Genomic DNA, 7,673 nt, shown 5'->3' with positions numbered 1-7,673 from the left:
ACTTCAATATTCCTATGTGCGACTGGTAGGTACTTCAATTCCTCCGCCTTGATCGCGCTCCTCGTTTGGTTCGGTCCCTCTTGCCGCGACCCTTCTGGCTCTGCACACCTTGACCTCCTCGGTCGCTTCATCTGCTCAACATGCCCATTTCAGCTCCCTTGCTGCTGTGACTCCGGCGCTTGCCGACCCGTCGGTTCCTCCGTGTTGGTGTCGACTTCCGCCGCCTTCTCATCAAGTTGGCCTTTAGTTGATCTGGCTTCTCAAAATCTTGAACCCAATCGGCTTCCTCCAATTTGTTCAGACCACATCAGACCATGTATGGGTCTTGGCCTTCTCCTTCCGGTCGGCTCTGTCCTTCTTGACTATGCTGCCACTGTCGCTCGTTGCGACTGTTTCGGATGTGCCAACTCCCTTCATTGACTCGGCCCCCTTTTTCCTCTGGTCTCCCCCTTTGTTGGTTCTTCCCTTTCCGGTTCCTTGATTGGTGCCGTCGGCAGTTTCTTTGCTTTTGCCCGTTCTCCTCCTCAAGAGCGGCACGTCGAGATGTTGAACACCAAGCATTTCGGTGAAGTGCTGCAAGTTGTCCGATCCGAGCAGTTTGTTGAAGATGTCGGCAATCTGCTGACCCGTCTGAACATACCAAAGTTCGACTACACTGCTCAGGACCCGCTCATGCACGAAGTGATAATGCACTTCTATGTGCTTCGTCGGAGCATGGAACACACGGTTCTTGGCGAGCTGTATGTTGCTTATGTTCTCGCAGTAGATCAGGATGAGAGTCGGTACCTCGATCCGCAGGTCTTGCAATAGTCGTCGAAGCCAGATGGCTTCACAAGTGGTGACGGTAGCGCCCCGGTATTCAGCCTCAGTGCTCGACACAACCACTGTTGGTTGTTTTTTGTTGCTGCACACAACAACCGTGCTACCAAGGGAAAATATGTAACCGGAGGTGGATCGACGATACGCCATCTATGTATCCGACTAGCTCTTCAGTTATACCATGCTGATATAACAGTCCATGGTCCTTCGTGCCGCTCACATACCGCAATATTTGATGTGCTATTGTGATGTTGCACGTCTAGTGGGAGAAAAAGTGAACAAGTGTGGTTCCACGCACATTACACAAATACTTGTAAAAATGAAAATAAATCAATAATAAATAATCCTAGGGCCTAATGGCATTGAGTACGTACAGAGGGGTGCAAGTAAGATTTGAACCTTGCACCTCCAACATAGGAGGCAATTAGCTTACCATTAAAGCTACTACTAAGTGCTTTAGATTTTGTATATTTCCTTCCCATATTCAGTATTCCATAGAAAACTAACGTACAAAACTATGGTTTTAAGCCCATGGTTTTACGCATGTCATAAGCAAAACTGTGTGCACAAAACCATGGTTTTAGCCCATGGTTTTGTGCATGTCACAAGCATGCAGAGACCTATAAAAGCCTCTAGTTCGGCTTGTGTAAGGGGGGCTCAATATGTGATATCACCATCATTATAAAATTCTTCTTATAAATATACTTCTTATTTTTCTTCTTCTTTTACCATCGATCAATATTATTACACTTCTTATAATTGTCAATCTTTCGATCTTTTCAAAATGTGACATTGGTTTCCTCGACTCCTATCCACATCATCAAATCTTTTTGACAAGTTCGCGAACTTCCTCTCCGGTTTGAGACCCCGGTGGTTCCACTCAAGCTAACACACGCACGTGCATCTTCACGATAGTGTGCATTGAAGATGCTCCACGGTTGGCTTCTGCATGAATTGGTTGATAACGCCGACCGGATAACTGATGTCGGGTCAGGTGATTGTCAAGTAGATAAGGCTTCCAACAATTTGTTGGAACCGTTTCTCATCACAGGCCGGGCCGGAGTCGGGATGTAGCTTCAGGTTCCGGTCCAAGGGTGTAGATATCAGTCGGCATTCCATCATGTTGAACTTGTACAGCATATTCAACACATAATGGCGTTGTGAGAGCAATATGCTGTCAGGGGTTCGGATCACCCCAATCCCAAGAAAATAATGAAGTTCCCCTAGGTCCTTCACTTCAAATGCGTCTGAAGGTTGGGACTTCACTCGATCGATTTCATTGAGTTCGGGTCCGGTGATAACTAAATCATCTACATAAAGCAAAATGCAAACCGGACCGTTTCGAATGAACAATGAAGAGTGGGACATAGAGGCCACAAACCCCATCTTACGCAACCGGTGCGTGATCTTCGCATTCCAAGCTTGGGGGGCTTGTTTCAGACTGTAAAGCGACTTCTTTAGTCGACACTCTGCTGACTTGTTCATCTCCGATTGGAAACCGGGGGGTTGCATCGTATAGACCCGTTCTTCAAGATCACCTTGAAGAAATGCATTCTTCATGTCCATTTGGTGATGATGTCATCCCCTTACCACAACAACAGCCAGTAACACGCGAACCTTCATCATCTTTGCTACCGGAGCGAAGGTCTCGTCGTAGTCAATTCCCGTGGGTCTGTGTGTATCCCTTCACCACTAACCAGGCCTTGTACCGATTGATCAAACCATCGGCATTGTACTTTACCTTGTACACCCATTTGCAACTGATTGGTTTATAGTGTCGGGGAGGGTCAACCAAGTCCCAAGTGTCGTTGGCATCGAGTGCCCACATTTCTTCTTCCATAGCAGCACGCAATTTGCGTCCTTTGCCGCTTCTGCGTTGCTTTCCGGTTCACGCACTTCCGCCACCTTAGTCATGTATGCATAGTGATGCGCCATGTAGTCATTGTACTCGTACCTCATGACGGGTTGACCGGCGTAGCTTTTCGTTAGCCAGTTTGAGGCCCTTCTTGGCCGGTTCAGACTTCCTTTCTAAAGATCTGCCTTCTTCCTTTCCAAGATCAGATCCGCTTCAATCTGACCCTTCACTACTGGTATCGTATTCCAGCATCTTCTTCTTCCCCTTCTCTTTGTAAGTGAACCGTCTCCTCGGTTCCTTGTGCGAGGAGAACATGGTAGAGTCTTCACTCTACTGCTCTTCATCTAACTGGTCATCCCGACTCTGCTACTCATTCAGTCCACTTAGTCGGAATGAGATTGGACTCTCTTCTAGAGTGCTGAAGTCTTCATCTTCTTCCTGGACCTCCTCAGGCTCAGTAGCCTCATCTTTCGGAATCGGGTCTTCGTCGGGAGTTGGAGTTGGTAAGGAGTACCATGATGCCGTCTCATCAAACTCGACATCTTGACTTACTCCGACCTGCTTAGTTCGGGGGTTATAACACTTATACCCCTTTTGCCCATGCGAGTAACCGACTAGGATGCACTTCTCCGACTTTAGATCCAGCTTCCTTCGCTTCTCATCCGGTACATGCACATATGCTATCCTACCGAATATACGAAGGTGTCTCAAATTCGGCTTCCACCCGAAATACAGCCCATGTGCTGACAACTTGTCTCCGATCCATTTTTGGATGTAGATGGTCATCCGGATCGCCTCAGCCTAGTAGAATTGAGGCATGCTCTTCTCCTCCAGCATTGCCCTTGCCGCATTGAAAATCGACCAGTTCTTCCTTTCGGCTACACCATTTTGCTCCATGTGTATCGGCAGCTGAATTCTCTCGGAATTCCGTTCTGCTGCAGATAATTGTTGAATTGGCCGGAAAAGTATTCTTTTCCGCCATCCAACTGTAGGCACTTGATCTTGCTCTCCGTTTCCCGTTCAAGTAAGCTTTGAAAGATTCAGAAACATTTGAAAACTTCGCTCTTCCTCTCAATGAGGTAGATCAATGTGTGCCGGTTGTAGTCGTCGATGAAGGAGACGAAATACCAACTCCTGCCAAGACTAACGTTTTGTGTCATTCCCCATACATCCAAATGGATTAAGTCGAGCTTGTTATGGCTTCGGCTTCATTCAGTGGGGAATGGAACTCGGTGTTGCTTCCCGAGTTGGGAGGCTTCACATATTTGGGCCTTCCGGCCACTGAATTTCGGTAATCTAAACACAACTTGTTTTGATTGCAGGTCCTGAAGCCTCCGGTAATTGACATGGCCGATCCGCTTGTGCCAAAGATCGATGTCCGATTCAATCTTTTGTCCTTTGGCAAACATGGCAGTGCCAACGTCATTAGTGGTGAGGATGAACATCCTCCCTTCTCGACAGCCTTACGCAATTATCCGGCCTTCTTCCTCGATGAAGCACCTAAGGTGTGTAAACCGCACCTGTATCCCCTGGTCGACAATTTGTCCAACCGACACCAGGTTCTTTGTGATAGTCGGAACGAGTAGTACGTTCATTAGCTTCCCCTTTTGTCCGACATGGCTTAAAGGGACTTCTCCGGCATGCACAATTGGGTGGGGGGTGTCGTCTCCAGTTTTGACAATCCCCGATTGTTTCGGTTTCTCCAAAAGAGAGAACCACTCTTCATGGCTTGTCTTGTGGTTGGACGCTCAAGAATCAATGTACCATACTTCCTCCGATTTGGAAGTAGTCTTCTTCATCGAGTTAGCCTTGTGCTTCATCACGAAGGTTGGCCCTTTACTGGTGTCCTGAAAATCCGCCAATAAGTGCGGATCGTGAGGCGGAACCGCCGGGGTTTTGGACTAGAAGGATTTAAGGCTTTTAACGCTTAATGCACTTTTAAGCTTAAAGATGAGATATTTCCCTCTAATAAGAGTAAATTGGTAGTATAAGAGATCGAATAATAGTTAATTACATTAATAAGAGCAAATCTTCGAGTAGGAGATTATGCGAGATTGAATAATACTTAATTATTCTTATGAGTAAGAAGGCTTAGAGTAAGCAAGCATGAATAACACTTAATTTTACTTATACATAAGAAAATTTTAAAGAAAGAGATCATGAGAGAGGAAACATGGAAAGCTTTTTATTACTAAATCATCACTATAATGGATCTATTTTGTTACATGATTTTTTTTTCTATCCCCTTTTAGGGTATAAAAGTATGAGAGAGGAAATATAAATCTTTTCTTCTTCAAATCCCCTCCCTCCTCTTCTTAAAATAAGCTCTTGTTTATAGGTTTAGGATTGCTTCCTTCCTTTCTTTCTTTCTTTTCCCCAAAAGTTTCTCTATATGAGTCCACTTTTCTTTTTATCACTATTTTTGTCCAGTAACTTCAAATCTGACATGCAAGCTACTCTTAGAAAGATATTTCTGTTAGCTTTCTTATGCATCTTTCCTTTTCTAATTTGAACATTGGACGAGGAAATTACGAACGTTTTACTTGACCTTGCTCCTCATATCCACGGCTAGCTTTTCTTTTCCTATCTTTTTCTCTATTTTTGTCTACTTTCGAAAATCGCTTCTAACTTTTTATCCTTTCATTTATTACTATAGTTGATTTAACAACATTAGTTTATCTGGACTACCATTTTATTCTCTTTTGAGGGTGGTTTCGCACTATGTGTCGAAAACATCACGACACCGGTCTTCTAGGTTCTTGATCCTTCGATCCTTCTGTGTAGTGCGACTTTTGCAAGTTCCCTTGTCCAACCTTGCCGGATCCGGATTTATCCGAATCGGCACGCTTCTTCCAACACTTTCTCTCTCTATGGCCTTTCTTGCCACAATACCAACATTTTGTGTCGGCTTTCAACTGCCAGTTTCCAGCTCCGACTTGACTCCCCCTGCTTGTGGAGGGTCTGGAACTGCTGTCAACATTGTCTCTGTGCCTTCGGTTCTGCTCTTGCCGGACGCTTTCATTGCGTACCAACCCACCTCGTCCTCCACGACCACGGGGTTGATACTCTTCCGTGTACAGCATCCAGTTGTCCGATTGAGTGGTCCTCGACTCACTCACGTGGTTTTCTTCGACCGTCAATATTGATTGTAAGTTGAAGAAGGACGGTGGCTTCTCCCATGTGCAGATTGCCATTTGGATTGGCCCGTAACATTGTGCTAGACCACCAAGGCATCTTTGAACCATCTCATCTTTGTCCATTGTCACATTGATGGACCCGAGTGCGTCGCAAATCTCCTTTACCTTGATGGTGTAGTTCGTAACCGACATGTCTCTTTGTCGGATGTTGTTCAGCTCTTGCCGGAGTTGCAACTTATGGGCTGTGGTACTCGCGGTGAAAATCTTCCGAAGATTTTCCCAGGCCTCTAGCATTTTTGCATCTTTGATGTAGCTGAGCATCTGATCATGCACACCAGACGTGAGACAGTACAATACTCAGCTCGCTCCTTGCTCCCATGCCGGGAAGTCTTTGTGTGCCGGCTCCGGTGCTACCTCAGTGGTTCCTTCCACATAGCTCCAATAACCATGCCGTAGCAAGTACTGGTGCATTTTATATGACCAAGATGCATAGTTGCTCCGATCAAGCTTCTCTGTTGGAAGTGAACTCGCCATACCTTTGTCCATACCTTTCTCTGTCTGTTGTTACCGGTTATTAGGGTTTGTCGTCGAAAGCGTTTGTCAGTTGCAGAGGTTCTCAACCCTCACGCTCTGATACCATGTCAAAGTTAGCGTGCGGAAGCTTATGCCAAACCGGCTCTTCCGGATAGTAACAATAAAGAGAAGAAGGTTTAATGGAAGCTTAACACAAAGAATAAGCATACACATGAGAGAGACAACAAAACAAAAAACTCTATTCAAAATAATAGTCTAAAACTTTGTGTACATAGAATGTGCTCAGAGAGCACTTTTATACAAGTCCATAAAGGACTGACAGAAGTATTGATAGGTACTTCAACATTCCTACGTGCGGTGCAACTGACACTAACTACAAGACAGTGATTACCTAGTAGTCTAGGCTACGACTAGGCTTCCGGTTCACACTCAAATCCGGCTCTCTAATCCGTCTCCCTGATCCGACTCTTGTTTCCAAATACCGATCTGGCTCATCCTTCCGGATGCGGATTCGGCTATGATCCAGCTCAGGCTTATTCAGCCGATCTAGATCCAGTTGTGCTTGTCGCTCAATAACATAACTCCAATACACATCCCCTACTAGGTATTGGTGCATCTTATATGAGCAAGATGCGTAGTTGCTCCTATCAAGCTTCTCCATCATATGTGAGCTTCACATTCCTCTGTTCATTTCTCGTCTCATTTGTTCTTCTCCGAAAGTTAGGGTTTGTCTGTATGTAGATCTCTTGCCGGCAGCAGAGGATGTTCTAACCCTCGCGCTTTGATATCATGTAAAAGAAAATATGCATGAAGTTGTAACAGATCACAACCGGGGTAGCCGGATAGAAACAGAGAACAATGGAGACACACAGAGTGGGTGAGAGAGAGAGACAGAATGAGAGCAAGAAGATGAAAACTCTATTTCAAAAATGAAAAGGAATACATGTGCGGAAGCATGTGTGATAGACACCGAACCAAGTACACATTTAGTTACAGAAACTCGACAGTTAGGTAATCACAGAGAATGGTATGAGAGAGAGATAGAGACAAAGAGTGTTGGCCGGCAAGACCAAAGGGCTGGTTAGAGTCCAGAATGTGACAAGGGTATTAATTAAGGATAGGGAGTTGTTATAGGTAAATATTATGTTATTTTGAGAAGATAAATATTATTTTATTTTGAGAAGCGGGCGGACGAACTAGAATCGGTATGCCAATTCGGATCCGGACCGGATCGTTGCTGGTTGCCGATTGGCACCGGTTTGTAACTCAGCCGGAGACCTATAAAACAACCAGGCAAGAATGTAATCAGGGACGGATAAATAATAGAA

The sequence above is a fragment of the Azolla caroliniana genome, unplaced genomic scaffold, assembly GCF_043228905.1.
Source record: "Azolla caroliniana isolate FFs.n. ecotype wild unplaced genomic scaffold, voAzoCaro1.0.p SCAF_20, whole genome shotgun sequence".
Classification (NCBI taxonomy): Eukaryota; Viridiplantae; Streptophyta; class Polypodiopsida; order Salviniales; family Salviniaceae; genus Azolla; species Azolla caroliniana.
The sequence above is the reverse complement of the archived record's forward strand: the minus strand, read 5'-3'. Positions refer to the sequence as shown.